General features: G+C 47.8%; 1 long non-coding RNA gene across 1 annotated transcript; it reads right to left on the bottom strand.

Moving 5' to 3' along the window:
- Positions 1 to 3,934: 3,934 nt before the first annotated feature.
- LOC146753124 (uncharacterized) lies at positions 3,935 to 9,330 on the bottom strand. Its single transcript, XR_014940215.1, has 2 exons — positions 8,933 to 9,330; positions 3,935 to 6,071 (listed from the first exon to the last, which is right to left on the bottom strand). It is a non-coding gene; the product is annotated as an uncharacterized LOC146753124 (long non-coding RNA).
- Positions 9,331 to 16,108: the final 6,778 nt, after the last annotated feature.

Raw genomic sequence — 16,108 nt, 5'->3', positions numbered from 1 at the left:
CTATGGGGTCTCTATGAGTCCCTATGGGGTCCCTACGGGGTCTCTATGGGTGTCTATGTATCTCTAATGGTCCCTATGGGGTCTCTATGGGTCCCTATGGGGTCTCTATGGGTCTCTATTGGTCCCTACGGGGTCTCTATGGGTCTCTATGTGTCCCTATCGGGTCTCTATGAGTCCCTATAGGGTCCCTATGGGGTCCCTATCGGGACTCTATGGGTCTCTATGGCGTCAGGGGTCTCTATGGGGTCCCTATGGGGTCCCTATGGGTCTCTATGGGTCCCTATGGGTCCCTATGGGTCTCTATGGGTCCCTATGCGGTCACTATGGGGTCTCTATGGGTCCCTATTGGGTCAGGGGTCTCTATGGATCCCTATGGGGTCCCTATGGGTTGTCTATGGGTCCCTATAGAGTCCCTATGGGGTCTCTATGCATCTCTATGGGTCTCTATGGGTCTCTATGGGTCCCTATAAGGTCTCTATGGGTCCTTATGGGGTCCCTATGGGGTCTCTATGGGTCCTTATGGGGTCTCTATGGGTCCCTATGGGGTCTATATAGGTCTCTATGGGTCCCTATAGGTCTCTATGGGTCCCTATGGTGTCTCTATGGGCCTCTATGGGTCCCTATGGGGTCTCTATGGGTCTCTATGGGTCCCTATGGGTCTCTATGGGTCCCTATGGGGTCTCTATGTGGTCTCTATGGGGTCCCTATGGGGTCTCTATTGGTCCCTATGGGGTCTCTGTGGGTCCTTATGGGATCTCTATGGGTCCCTATGGGGTCTCTATGGGTCCCTATGGGGTCTCTGTGGGTCCTTATGGAGTCCCTATGGGTCCCTATGGGGTCTCTATGGGTCTCTATGGCTCTACGGGGTCTCTATGGTTCCCTATGGGGTCTCTATGGGTCCATATGGGTCTCTATGGGTCCCTATGGGGTCTCTGTGGGTCCTTATGGAGTCCATATGGGTCCCTATGGGGTCTCTATGGGTCTCTATGGGTCTCTATGGGTCCCTATGGGGTCTCTATGGTTCTCTATGGGTCCCAATGGGGTCTCTATGGGTCCCTATGGGGTCCCTATGGGGTCTCTATGGGTCCCAATGGGGTTCTTATGGGGTCTCTATGGGTCTGTATGGGGTCTATATGGGTCCGTATGTGTCCCTATGGGGTCTCTATGGGTCTCTATGGGTCCCTATGGGGTCTCTATGGGTCCCTATAGGGTCGCTATGGGGTCTCCATGGGTCTCTATGGGGTCTCAATGAGTCCCTATGGGGTCCCTACGGGGTCTCTATGGGTGTCTATGGGTCTCTATGGGTCCCTATGGGGTCTCTATGGGTCTCTATGGGTCCCTATGGGGTCTCTATGGGTCTCTATGGGTCCCTATGGGGTCTCTATGGGTCCCTATAGGGTTCCTTTGGGTTTCTATGGGTCCCTATGCGGTCACTATGGGGTCTCTATGGGTCCCTATGGGGTCAGGGGTCTCTATGGATCCCTATGGGGTCCCTATGGGTTGTCTATTGGTCCCTATAGAGTCCCTATGGGGTCTCTATGCATCTCTATGGGTCTCTATGTGTCTCTATGGGTCCCTATAAGGTCTCTATGGGTCCTTATGGGGTCCCTATGGGGTCTCTATGGGTCCTTATGGGGTCTCTATGGGTCCCTATGGGGTCTATATGGGTCTCTATGGGTCCCTATAGGTCTCTATGGGTCCCTATGGTGTCTCTATGGGTCTCTATGGGTCCCTATGGGGTCTCTATGGGTCTCTATGGGTCCCTATGGGTCCCTATGGGGTCTCTATGTAGTCTCTATGGGGTCCCTATGGGGTCTCTATGGGTCCCTATGGGGTCTCTGTGGGTCCTTATGGGGTCTCTGTGGGTCCCTATGGGGTCTCTATGGGTCCCTATAGGGTCCCTGTGGGGTCTATATGGGTCCCTATAGGGTCGCTATGGGGTCTCTATGGGTTCCTATCGGGTCTCTATGGGTCTCTATGGATCCCTATGGGGTCTCTATGGGTCCCTATGGGGTCCCTATGGGGTCTCTATGGGTCTCTATGGGCACCTATAAGGTCTCTATGGGTCCCTATGGGGTCCCTATGGGGTCTCTATGGGTCCTTATGGGGTCTCTGTGTGTCCCTATGGGGTCTCTATGGGTCTCTATGGGTCCCTATGGGTGTCTATGGGTCACTATGGGTCCCCATGGGGTCTCTATGGGTCCCTATAGGGTCGCTATGGGGTCTCTATGGGTTCCTATCGGGTCTCTATGGGTCTCTATGGGTCCCTATGGGGTCCCTATGGGGTCTCTATGGGTCCCTATGGGGTCCCTATGGGGTCTCTATGGGTCCCTATGGGTCTCTATGGGTCCCTATGGGGTCTCTATGGCTCTCTATGGGTCCCTATGGGTTCTGTATAGGTCTCTATGGGTTCTTATGGGGTCTCTATGGGTCTCTATGGGTCTCTATGGTTCCCTATGGGGTCTCTATGGGTCCCTATAGGGTCCCTATGGGGTCTCTATGGGTCCCTATAGGGTCCCTATGGGGTCTCTATGTGTCCCAATGGGGTCCCTATGGGGTCTCTATGGGTCCCTTAGGGGTCTATATGGGTCCGTATGGGTCCCTATGGGGTCTCTATGGGTCTCTATTGGTCCTTATGAGGTCTCTATGGGTCTCTATGCTCCCTATGGGGTCTCTATGGGTCCCTATAGGGTCCCTATGGGGTCTCCATGGGTCTCTATGGGGTCTCTATGAGTCCCTATGGGGTCCCTACGGGGTCTCTATGGGTGTCTATGGGTCTCTATGGGTCCCTATGGGGTCTCTATGGGTCTCTATGGGTCCCTATGCGGTCTCTATGGGTCTCTATGGGTCCCTATGGGGTCTCTATGGGTCCCTATAGGGTCCCTATGGGGTCTCTATGGGTCCATATGCGGTCCCTATGGGGTCTCTATGGGTCCCTATGGGGTCCCTATGGGTTGTCTATGGTTCCCTATAGAGTCCCTATGGGGTCTCTATGCATCTCTATGGGTCTCTATGGGTCCCTGTGGGGTCTCTATGGGTCCCTATAGGGTCGCTATGGGGTCTCTATGGGTTCCTATCGGGTCTCTATGGGTCTCTATGTGTGCCTATGGGTTCTCTATGGGTCCCTATGGGGTCCCTATGGGGTCTCTATGGCTCTCTATGGGTCTCTATGGGTCACTATGGGTCTCTATGGGTCCCTATGGGGTCCCTATGGGGTCTCTATGGGTCCCTATGGGGTCTCTATGGGTCCCTATAGGGTCCCTATGGGGTCTCTATGGGTCTCTATGGGTCTCTATGGGTCACTGTGGGTCTCTATGGGTCTCTATGGGTCCCTATGGGGTCTCTCTTGGTCCCTATGGGGTCCCTATGTGGTCTCTATGGGTCCCTATGGTGTCTCTATGGGTCCGTATGGGTCCCTATGGGGTCTCTATGGGTCTCAGTGGGTCTCTATGAATCCTTATGGGGTCTCTATGGGTCTCTATGGTTCCCTATGGGGTCTCTATTGGTCCCTATGGGTCTCTATGGGTCCCTATGGGGTCTCTATGGGTCTCTATGGGTCACTATGGGGTCTCTATGGGTCTCTATGTGTCCCTATGGGGTCTCTATGTGTCCCTTTGGGTCTCTATGGGTCCCTATGGGGTCTCTATAGGTCTCTATGGGTCCCAAAGGTGTCTCTATGGGTCCCTATGGGGTCTCTTTGGGGTCTCTATGGGTCCTTATGGGGTCTCTATGGGTCTCTATGAGTCCCTATGGGGTCTCTATGGGTCCGTATGGGTCCCTATGGGGTCTCTATGGGTCTCTATGTGTCCTTATGAGGTCTCTATGGGTCTCTATGGGTCCCTATGGGGTCTCTATGGGTCCCTATCGGGTCCCTATGGGGTCTCCATGGGTCTCTATGGGGTTGACTTGCGGAATCAAACTCTATAATCCAGAGGTGGGTTATAAAGCAGGTATGTTTATTCCAGCGTTGCGCAGCGCCGGGTGCAAGGGGGATAGCTCCTCCAAACTTGCACACCGTAAAGAGAAAAGTGTGTTACAGATATAGGTTAAGCTAATACATAATCAATAGTCTCCTCCTCAGTTTGATTACATATTCATTACATTCCCTATGGCCCCGTTCCCCGCGACCCCATTCCCTCATTCCCCCTGACCCCATTCCCCGCGACCCTTGCCGATGTTTTGGGGTGAAATTCTTCTTCTGTTTTCTTCTTGGTGTTATCTGCTGTTATTGTTATCCCATGTTGGCATCATCTTGCCCGGTGGGGGATCTAATCCTTCTTGTCAGAGGTCTCCGGACAGTTTCTTCTTATCTTTATTGCTTTATTTTGACTAAGTGTTTGCAATTCCCCCTTTCCCTGCACTTTTAAATGTACAGTTACCCTTTGTCTTGGTTTCTGTGAAGTTCCCCTTTCCCTTTCTATAGCAAAGTGTTACCTTACCACCATTTTGAGGCTTTGCTCACTCTTCAATTCTCCCCTTTTCTTTAATCTAGCAGGCTTTTACCTGCTAGATTCTTAATGGGTCTCAAATTGGCTCCGCTCTCTACCTTTTGTCTCAGCTCATGTCTCTTCCAAACCCCATATTCCCTTCTGGTATCCTGGCACAGACACAAAAAGCACCTTATAACAACACAAGTAAAACACACCAAGAGTAGCAAGGTGATGCAGGCTAAGAAAAGCTGTTTTAGTCATCCTAAATTTGGCAACTAGTAAGTTTATCCCATGATCCAGAGAAAACTATTCCCCAGTCGGTGTTATCCCTGCCTACTCCATGTTGCAATGCATCTTTGGATAAACAGGATACCTCCTCTTGGATTGTCCATCAGGCACCTGCAGCAGCATCCTCAATTGTTTCTAAGGTTACAGAAATTTTCATACGGTAGTACCCCCCTTTTCTTGGGAGTTCTGTGAACTCAATTTGCCGTTGTTGCCCTGGAAGGCCCTCTCCCGTGAGGCCCACTTGTGCCCTGTTCCTGGTACTGGGACTGTACTTTGTAGTGTTGGTTTGCTCAATATATTCTCTTATCTTCCCTTATAACCAATTTCCATAAAATACTAAAGGGCATAATAATGTGTCCATTTGGGCATGCACACATCTGTCAGCTTGCTCTCTTCCTTTCTAAATTATTAATTGGACTCCTGTTCTCTTTAGAATATTTTACAGGTTTTGACTTGGCTTCAGAGATTTTAAGTTTACCTTCTGGAATTGAAGCCCTCTTCAACTGCCTGTTCTGCCACCTGATCTATCATCTTATTTTCTGTTTCCTGTACAGTGTTACATTTCTGATGTCTTTTACAACATATAATAACCATTGGTAGATTTAAATCAGGCTCTTTTTCTTGTGTGTGAGCAATCCTTGCTCTTTTCAGATGGTACTATGAGCGTGTGGCACATATTTAGCATCTGTCCATATGATTAAAGCTCTTGTCAAGGCAGTTATTTCAGCCTTCTGAGGGGAAGTCCCCACAGCTGGTGGTTGTGCTTCGGTTACCTGGTCAGTAGCAGTTACTGCATGTCCTGCCTTACAGTCTCCTTGTCTCATAAGACTGCAGCTGCTGGTAACCCAGGTGTCTTCTGCATCTTCTAAGGGTTCGTCCTTCAGGTTCGACTGACCGGCTGGAATGTGCAGCTTCAGTTGATTCAAAGCAGTCATGTAATAGTGGTTCTCCGGGAGTTCCGCTAAGGAAAGATACTGGGTTGACAATATTAGTCACAATTATTTCTACATCACCTTGCTCTACCAGGATGGCCTGGTATTTCAGGAATCTTTGGGGTGAGAGCCAATGAACTAATGTCCCCCTTTTGCCTCCAATACAGTAAACACTGTATGAGATATTAAAACTGGTGTCCTTTGGCCCAGTGTAGATTTATAGGCTTCTTGAATATTGAGCACTAGTGCAGCCACTGCCCTCAGGCACCATCCCTTACTCACTTCAAGCTGTTTGAGGTTTACCATCAGTCCGTAGCTGTGTATCCATGGTCAGCATCCTCCTGTCATTCCTGGGAACGTATGGAGTTCCTTGACAGTTTGCAGCTCAGGGGCTTAGCAGATGGCTTCTTTCTTGGCAGTCCTTAAGGTCCAAAGTCCAGCTGTAATTTCTGAGTTATTTGTGCTTTCTGTAAACCAAGAAACTCAGCAAACTCTCAGTCTATTGTACACAGTCCTTTTGTCGCTGTGGCATCCACATTCTCCAGTAAAGTTCCACCCTAGGATGGAGGATCCCAGGTCTCAGGCTCACAAGTTGACCGGTTCTCAAAAATCATTAAGCTGTTCTCACAACCCTGGGTAACACTGTCCAGGTTAACTGAGTCTCTTCTCCCTCTATTAGGGTTTTCCTATTCAAAGGCAAATAACCTTAGGCTTCCTTTAGCCAAACCAGGCAGAAGAGACATCCCTCAAATCCAGAAGGTAAACTCCACCTATTCATTCCTTAACTTGGTTGATAAAGTGCATGGATTTTCCATCACTGAGTGTATCCATTCAACAATTCCATTACTTGTCCTCATGTCTTCTACCAAACTAAAGCACTTGCTATCCGAAAATCTAGCAAATTGGCAAAATTGGAGTTTTGTACTTGGATTCCCATTCAATTAGTAATTCAAACTCAAAAAATTATCTATTATTTCTTTTGTCCTTCTACAGTCACATATCCTCAAAGGGCACCACTTTACCCTGAGTGGGTGAGCTCTTGCTTTTAACTTGTATTTAGGGCTTAATTTTTGGCCCTCATGCCCACACCCCTAAGTGTGTCTTAATTGAGATTGCTGTGGCTCCTGGGGGTATAACATTGTTTTTCCCAGTTTATGTTAATAGTCAGACTTACAATTCTTAATCAGCCAATATTGTTTGACCCTTAGCTCCAGTTTTATTAAATTTCTTGCCAGGGTAACCTGACAGGTACAAGAATTTCTGTATTCCTACTTGTTTTCTTAGCTTATATTTAATTAATTCCAAAAGTAAGCCTTTTCTTGTTGGGCAGTAGCACCTACTAATGTTACAAAACCATCTATGGGTAGTAAGAAGCTCCCATATCCATCAGAAAATGAACTACTTTATCCTGCTTCCTTAGCTGCAGTTTCATCGGTGTATCTGCTAGGGTTAACTTCCCAAGTTCTCATTGTTCAGTTCTGCAATCAGAGGCAATTCCTTCTCACTCAGCTTGGTCGGATTTCTCTACCAGTGTCCCACTGCATTTGCACACTGCTTTCATTCCAGCGGGGCAGAGCCCTCCCTGGGCTCTTCAAGCCTCCCTCCCCCCCTTTCCTCGTGGGGGATCCCTGGGTCCTATGGCCCTACTCTAGCACCACAACAGTAACAGCTGTTATTATTCTCAATTCCCTGAACATCTCTGATTCTCAATCAGGTGTTTGTTTTGTTATTTGTTGTTGTTGTTGTTGTTTGTTTGTTTTCTTCTTATTGTACTCCTCTCTTCAGACCTGACATCCCTGTTTTTATCTTTTCCTTCCTCAACTTTTGTCCTTCCCAAACTTTCTCACTTTCCAAACTCTAATCATTACATTTCACCTCCTCTCCAGAGCCATCCAGTGCTGCCCAGATTTCAGATTTCCCACATCTTTGCACATAAAGGCTATTCTCACTTCCAATGCCCTGTCCTCTCCACCTCCCCCTTTGCAGTTTACAGCAGCAGTCTCTGACCCTGGCTCCCTCTCCCACTCTGAGAGTTCTGATTGCAGGGGAACAGTGTGGGGGGGTTGTTCTCATGCCAGCACAGATAAACTCACTTTCTCTTTAACCGTTTTTCCTCTGTACACTATTCCACTATTTGTACCCTCAGTTACACTTCCACATACCCTCAACTATACTTCCGTATGCCATTAACAAATACACTTTCTTATACCAGCAAAACAGTTTGTCCCATTCCCTTCAAAACCCAAAAATCAAGCAACACAGTTCTTCAGTTTCCATAAACATCCTTACTACCTTATAACTTTCCCTTAGCAATCCATATCATTCAGTTATAAACCTCTCGCCACAGAGCCAGCACTGACTGACCCACCTCCCTTACACCTCTTCGCAGGCAAAACACAGTATCACATAAATGGCTTGATACTCATTCCACACAGACATCCCTCTATATGTTCATTGTCCCTGTCCTCTAGCTTATACATCAACCACCACTGATTACAATATTTAATCAGGATTTTTTTTTTTTTTCGGCTCAGGGTTCCTCCTGGTTCCCCAGCGATATCTCGCCAATGTGCCAGTATACACCCCAGGGGTGAGCGCGCAGGGACCTCTTTGCTCTGTGATTTTCCCATCGTAACTTAATATAAACCACCGTATTCTTTTATAAGTAAAACCACTTCTGACACAACAGCATTGTTATGACTTATGACCACATACTTTACAACAACCAGTAATTAATAATACAAAATAAACACGTATTAAAACAAAGACAAACAAGTATTGGAGACAACTTTCGCTTCGTCCGTCCCCGGCCGTTTCCCTCGCGGGAGGACGGAACCGCGGGTCGGGACTCCACACTCGCCCCGCAGCTGTGCTGCGTCTCACTCACACCACACTCACATGACAATTCAAGCACAATTACAATATATCATTTGTTAAGCTTAACCAAAGATGTTAAGAACACCGGTGCTAGTTGTTGACTTAGGTCACCTATATAAACAGCGCTGTACGATACCAATTATCCCAGGATTACCCAGATCACCCTGTACCAGAGAGCAGACAAGCTCTGCCCAATTAGCAATCACCTGAATGTGAGCAATAGCTCTTTTACCATGCGTACGACTTACTGGCCCCTTTCTAGGCACTCCCTAGGGAGTCCTCCTAACCCAGCCAGCAACCTAACCTAACCTGTGAGCTCACGTCCCTAGGGGGGGAGCACGCCGACTCCACTGTGCCCTGCGTAGGACGTCTCCTCACGACTTACGGCTCCCCCATTTCACATACCTGGTCCGCCGATAGATGGTTCTTGTCTGCTCCTGCAGTGATCAGATGAGGGAGGGGAGTCCTTCCGAGAAATCTCGGGGCGCGCCAAAGGCGTCCCCCTTCTCAGCTGGTCCTGCAGCCGAACAGAGAGGGTCCCATCTGGGGTGCCAAATTGACTTGCGGAATCAAACTCTATAATCCAGAGATGGGTTATAAAGCAGGTATGTTTATTCCAGCGTTGCGCAGCGCCGGGTGCAAGGGGGATAGCTCCTCCAAACTTGCACACCGTAAAGAGAAAAGTGTGTTACAGATATAGGTTAAGCTAATACATAATCAATAGTTTCCTCCTCAGTTTGATTACATATTCATTACATTCCCTATGGCCCCGTTCCCCGCAACCCCATTCCCTCATTCCCCCTGACCCCATTCGCCGCGACCCTTGCTGTTGTTTTGGGGTGAAATTCTTCTTCTGTTTTCTTCTTGGTGTTATCTGCTGGTACCATTCTCCCACGTAAGCATCGTCTTGCCCAGGGGTATCTAATCCTTCTTCTTGTCAGAGGTCTCTGGACAGTTTCTTCTTATCTTTATTGCCCTCTTCTCTGGTTTTCTTTTGACTAAGTGTCTGTAATTCCCCCTTTCCCTGCACTTTTAAATGTACAGTTACCCTTTGTCTTGGTTTCTGTGAAGTTCCCCTTTCCCTTTCTATAGCAAAGTGTTACCTTACCACCATTTTGAGGCTTTGCTCACTCTTCATAGATGATAATAGTTTATATGCATATCTGTTTGCAAGTCAAGGACCTGTTGCAGGGGTTTTAACAGCCTCAAGGTTCACTGTAGGAACTGGAGAGGCTGTTTTCCTACTGCAGGAGTTGGAGCAACTGCAGAGCTCATTGCCAGAGCTGAAATCACCATAGGACCTGTGACTGAAGTTGGAGCAGCCACTGTGCTCATTGGAGGGCTTGGAGTGACCACAGGGCTGTACCTCCTGGCACAGTGCACCTCCCTTGGGAGGAATTTGTTTCATTTTCTTATAGCAATACTTGGAACAGCTACAGGACCTGTAGCAGGAGTGACTGAAGAGCTCATTATGAGGGGATGAGTGACAGCGGGATCTGTCCAGAGCGTGGAGCAAACACAGGACATGTGGCAAAACCTTGGAGCTGCTGCAGGGTCTGTGCCAAGAGTTGCAGACGCTGCAGCACTGTCAGCATTTCCAGCTCTCTGGATCTGGCACACTGCAGTCATGTGTGTTTCTTGGGGGCTACCAGAGCCACAGCAGACCTGCCCCCAATATTCTACCAGTTTCTCAGGATCCTGCAGTTGGTCAGAGATGAAGTTCCTAAGCCCTGGGGGTGCCCACTGCTCCAGGCAGCTGCCCAGACCATCCCACACCCCCTGCCATGCAGAGCCTTCTCACCTTGAAACAGATCTCTCACTGATATTCCTGAATAATGTTTAACCTCAGTCCTAGAATTCTAGAATCACAAAGGTTGGAAAAGGCCTAAAAGATCATCCAGTCCAACTGTTCATCTATTACCAATAGCTCCCACGAAACCATGTCCCTCAATACAATAACCAGTCACTCCTTGAACACCCCTGGGCTCCCAGAGGAGACTATGTAAAATGTGTAATTCCTAATCATATCAACAATATTACTTCTGAAACCCAAAGATGACCACAGAGCTGAATGTGCACAAAACTTCACTTTGTCAGCTGCCAATTTTATTGTGATACAAACCAAGGTCAAACAGCATAGCAAAATAAATACCCTAATCCAGCATCCCATGTTGACAAATAATGCAGCAGGGAAAACAAGCAGCAAGCAAAGAGCTGTGCAGTGAAGCTTCATGAGAAGACTCAGCAAGCTCCACAAATAGGGAAGCTATCAGCATCATGGCCTGCAATTCTCCAGCTCCCACAAAGCCCCATGTTATATCGCTCTGGACAGATGTGCTGTTATCCCAACCCACTCATTGGGCACCCAAATGATGGTGATTGCTGAATCCAACATGTGGCTCAGCAGCACACAGTGCTTTGTGCACTGCCCAATTCCCAGTGGGATGGGGAAGAGAATTGGGGGAAAAAAAGTACAACTTGTGGTTTGCAACAAAGCAGTTCACTAAGAGATATAAAAGGAGAGGAGTAATAGTTATCACTGTATATCTGTTGATATGGAATAGTATGTAACAAGTGATGCACAAGCACTTGCTCAGCACCACCAGACTGATGCTCAGCTGGGCCCTGGGCAGTGAAAAGACTGAGATGAACTCCCACCCCTTTCAATACAATTTCTGCTTGCTGTCAAGTGGTACAAAATGTCCCTTTGGCCACTTCCAGTCAGCTGTGCGCAGTCTGTTCCCTCCCAGCTCCTTGAGCACTCCACTGACCATGGCCTTGGCTCAGTAGAACACTGCTTAGCAGCAGCTGTAAACACCAGAGTGTTATCAACATTGTTTTTCTCTTAGAACCAAAACACTGCACCATAGCAGACAGTCTGAAGAAAACAATTCCATCCCAGCTGTAACTCAGATACCTGCTTGTCCCCCTCCTCTTGTTCTTCCTGATCAGGAAGCAAGGAACAGAATCTGCTGCTCTTTGAGAACTTTCAATCAGTTCTCAGCTGGCTCCTGTGCCATCCCCAGGCAGTGCTCAGTGCACTCTCACAGACGGCAGCAGCCTTTCTTCATCTTCATTGCCTAATCATAATGAAGAGCCTGTACCTGAACAGGTCAAAGTCTGCCCTCTAGAAGTTCAGGATAGTAGTTTTGCTAGTCACCCTTCTGACATCTCCAAGAATAGAGAATTCTACCATTTCATGGCCACGCTGCCCAAGATAGTCCCCAACCTTCTCAACTCCAAAAGTCCTTCGCTGTTAGTGAAGACCAGGTCTAGCAAGGAACCACATCTGGTAGGCCTTCATACCAGCTGCGTAAGGAAGCTGTCTTCCATACAAGCTAGAAACCTCTTGGACTGCTTCCTCTGCTCTTTATTATATTCCCAGCATATATCAGGGAAGTTGAAGTCTCCCAAGAAAATGAGTGCTGGCAATCTTGTGACTTCAGTAAGCTGCTCATAGAATGCCTCACCCATCAATTCATCTTGATTAGGTGGTCTATAATAGAACATTAGCAAGATGTCACACCTAAAGGCCTTTCCCCTGATCCTTACAAACATGCACTTGTCTTGATGGTTCTGAAGCCCAAGCTTTTCAACATCAAAACTCTCTTTAATATAAAGGGCCACACCTCCAAGCTTCCTTCCTCATCTATCCATTCTGAAGAGCTTGTAACCATCCATCACAGCACTCCAGTCATGGCAGTGGTCCCACCATGGGTCAGTAATAGCAACTAGGTCATGGTTTGTCAGATGCACAGTTGCTTCCAGCTCCTCCTGCTTGTTGACCAAGCTGCGTGCGTTGGTGTAGACGCACTTCAGCTGAGGCATCTGCCTCTCTCCCAGTTCAAGCAGCATTGCCCTAGGCTCATCTCTGGTGAGCCCTGTTTTGTCCCCTCCCCCATCGTAGCTAGTTTAAAGCTCTTTCAATAAGCCCCACTACCTTCTGTGCTAGGATTCATTTCCCCCTTTGAGACAGTTGGGTTCCATTCATGGATAACAGACCATGGGCCAAGTAAACTGCCCTGTGATCAAAGAAACCAAAATTTCTGGCTCAATACCAGTCTCTGAGACAATTGTTCATTGCTTTCCTTTCCAAGCCTGCTCCGTGTCCCTCACTGACACTGAAGGTATAGAACAAAAAATCACTTGATCTCCCACTTTGTGAACTAAATGGCCTAAATTCCTGAAATCTCTTTTCATAGTTTGTAGTCTTATCTAAGAAATTTCATTGCTGCCCACATAAACTATGAGTAGTGGAAAATAATCAGTGGACCTAACCAGCATGGGGAGTTTCCTCGTTATGTCCCTGACCTGAAACCAAGAAGGCAGCAGACTTCCTGACGGCTCGGGTCCAGTCTGCAAATGGGGCCCTCTATTCCTCTGAGAAGGCAGTCACCCACCACGACCACCCTTCTTTCTTTCATGGCAGAGGAAGTCACAAGGCTTGGTAGTGACTGCCTTGCATTAGGCTCTCTCCTAGGCAGATCCTCCATTGCCTCCCCATTCTTATCTCCTTCAGATTTCAGAGTGTCAAACCTGTTGCTTAGAGGGAGCAGGGGTTGAGGGCTATGCAGGCATGGGGGGGCTCCTGTGATGTTGAGTTGGGACTCTCTTCCAACCCGCCTCATCAGTCAGGTCTGTCCGACTGTGACAGGGCAGGGAGTCAACCACTTTTCTGGGGGTATCTGCCTGGCAGCCTTCCCTCAGGGATACCAGCAAGTCACTCCACCAGCCCATCTCCAGATCACACTCCCTGATGGTGAATTGTGAGTAAAACCTTGAGTAAAGTGAGAGTTCACCTAGAGAAAAGTATGAGTAGAAACCTGTATTGACATGAGGGTAAACCCAGAGTAAACCCAGGATCCCATCCATCAGGCATGCACAGCCTCTAAGAGCAACATTTTCCAGTGTTGCTGTGTAAAAAAATAGGATCCTCACATCTAACCTATGTCTCCCCTTTTTAATTTAAATCTGTTTCCATTTGTCCTGTTATCATCAGGCCATCCCATCCTTATTCTAGCGTTAGGCATCTCATCCTCAGATGGAAACCCTGGGGCTGAATTGGGATCAGTTTTTCAAAGAACCACGGGAGCTTCAAGTTCACCTAGCTGAGTTCAGATGCTCACAGTGAGGTGTCTGTGTGTGAGTCCCTCATCTGAATCCTTGGTTTTTATTCCACAGTGACTGCACTGCTTATACACAGACTCTCAGTGATGCCCAAGGTGCCTTGGATGATCCTAGTTTTGTGCTAGTGCTTGTAAACTGTGACGGAAAATCTATGAGATAGACACCTCCTTCTGGAGCATCAGCTGAGGGCCAGAAGGGAGGTATTCTTGGACATCCTAAATACCACTGCAGCCCCGTGCTTAGGGCACCCATTGTGTCTTTTGAACCTGACCCCATGGAGTACGTAGTGATATTCAGCTTATCAAAAAGATGAGCTCAGAACAGAAGAGGCAGATCTTCCTATCTGCTCCATCTGTGGCATAGTCTGGATTTCAAGGCATTGCAAATATATGGCACATCTACGTTCTTGCACTGATGACACTTTAGCATGCTCTGGGCTCGCATTTCAATGGCATCTAATAAATCTAGGGTCATGCCTGTTGACAGGAAGCTGGCAAATGTTGTCTCATTGTAAGGAAGAACAAGAAAGTTGACACGGGCAATTATGGACCTGTCAGTCTCACTCCAGTGCCTGGTAAAATTATGGAGTAAATGATGGTGGGAGTTATGGAAAAACAACTGAAGGACAATTGTGTCATTGGTCACAGACAACACAAGATCCTGAGAGGAAGGTCCTATTTAATTTCAGGTCTTTTTATGATACCTTTATCCATTGAGCTGAACAAGGGAAGGCAGTTGATGTAATCCTTGAGGATTTCAGTAGAGCTTTTGATACTATTTCTCCAGCACCCTTCTGGACAGAAATTCCTGCATACGGCTAGACAGAAAGAGAACGTGGTGTGTTGTAATACTAGAAGAATTTTACAGAGCAGCAGCCATGGATTGAGATAAGGAGTTCACAGAGCAGCAGCTGCGGAGCAGGATAAACAGCATGAGAACAAAGGACATCTCTAGGAAAAGAATGAATGGCTCGTGGCTTTGAAGGGGGGTTATAGGGTTGTTATTGCAGTAGCTTTCCTCCAATTAGCGTGTGTGATTTTTGGACGCCCTTGTCTGTCTCCTATAAAATTCTGGCTTTTCGGGTAATAAATTGATGCAGCTATATGTAACCATATTGGTGTTTGTCTGTTTGTCCCAGCATGCTGACATTTTGCCTTTCAGGTTCACCAGCAGTGGTGAGTGAGCAGTTGGCCAGTAGTTCTGTCCCAGAGGATTATAGTCAGTGGGTTCCATTGGGCTGGTAGATGGTCACTGTCAGAGTTTCCCAGGGCTCCACTTTCGGGCCACTTTCCTTTAATGTTTATGCAGATGACTTGCATGCAGGACTAGAAGATGTTCTGAGCAAGTTTGCTGATGAGACCAGATGAGGAGGTGCTGTTGCCTCCACTGAGGGTGGAGAGGACTTGCAGAGAGATGTGGACAAGTCAGAGAAGTGGGTACCAGTTGGTACTAAGCACCAAGTGCATAACGTATAACAAGAACAAGTGCCTGATTGTGCACCTGGGTATGGGCAACCCTGGACATACACACTGACTGGATATGGGACACATGAGAGAGGTCTGACTGAAAAGCATTGGGGGTCCTTCTCAACATAAAATTGGAAGTGAGTCAGCAGTGTGCCCAGGCAGCCAGGAAGGCCAACGGTACCCTGGAGCGCATAAAGCAATTTATTGCCAGCTGGGTGAGGGAAAGGATCATCCCTCTCTGCTCTGCATTGCTACAGCCTCACCTGGAGCACTGGGTGCACTTCTGGGCACCGCATAACATAAAGGACATAAAACTATGGGAGAGTGTGCACTGGAGGGCATTGGAACTGAGAGATCTGAAGTTCAGAGTTTCACAGGGATTGACTGCTTGTTCAGACTGGGCCCTTCTCACATCCCACATCTTGCAATGAGACACAGGGCACATGTGGGATAGGAACTTAACAGCATCCTTGCACCACATGCAGAGCCTGGGATCTTCCGTTCCTATGTCTTTCAGTTAAAATCATGTAGACTTCCAACTCACTGCCACAGGAAGTGCCCTGAGCCAACATGAGAGACAGGATCTCCCTACTTCTGGTCTTGCAATCAGGTCTTGACCTGTCTGCTTCGTAAGGCAAAGGAGATGTTTCTTAGCATGCCAGTGCCTTTGCCTGCCTGTAGTCATGGCTTCCAGATATCTTCTCTAACTAGTCTGTTGGGAAGCTTACTTGGTAATGGCCCTCAGTGGGACCATTAATATTCCAAGAAACTTCACTGTTACTTCTGACTTTGTCTTCTTGAGCACTTTGTGCAAACTTCTCTCTGCACTGGAGGTTGATGGACTCAGCACCAAATGCTCACTGGGGCCCATTATAACCTAAAGAGCCTCTTGTGCCTTGTACCTTTCTGTTCTCTTCTTCAGGTTTTCAGAATGTGTTCAGCAAAATGGAGAGAGCTTAAAGAGCAAGAATCCAAAATGCATTTATTG

Source organism: Coturnix japonica, unplaced genomic scaffold, assembly GCF_054131305.1.
Source record: "Coturnix japonica strain WE unplaced genomic scaffold, WE-NBRP24 Scf039, whole genome shotgun sequence".
Taxonomy (NCBI): Eukaryota; Metazoa; Chordata; class Aves; order Galliformes; family Phasianidae; genus Coturnix; species Coturnix japonica.
This window is presented reverse-complemented; position numbering and strand designations above follow the sequence as displayed.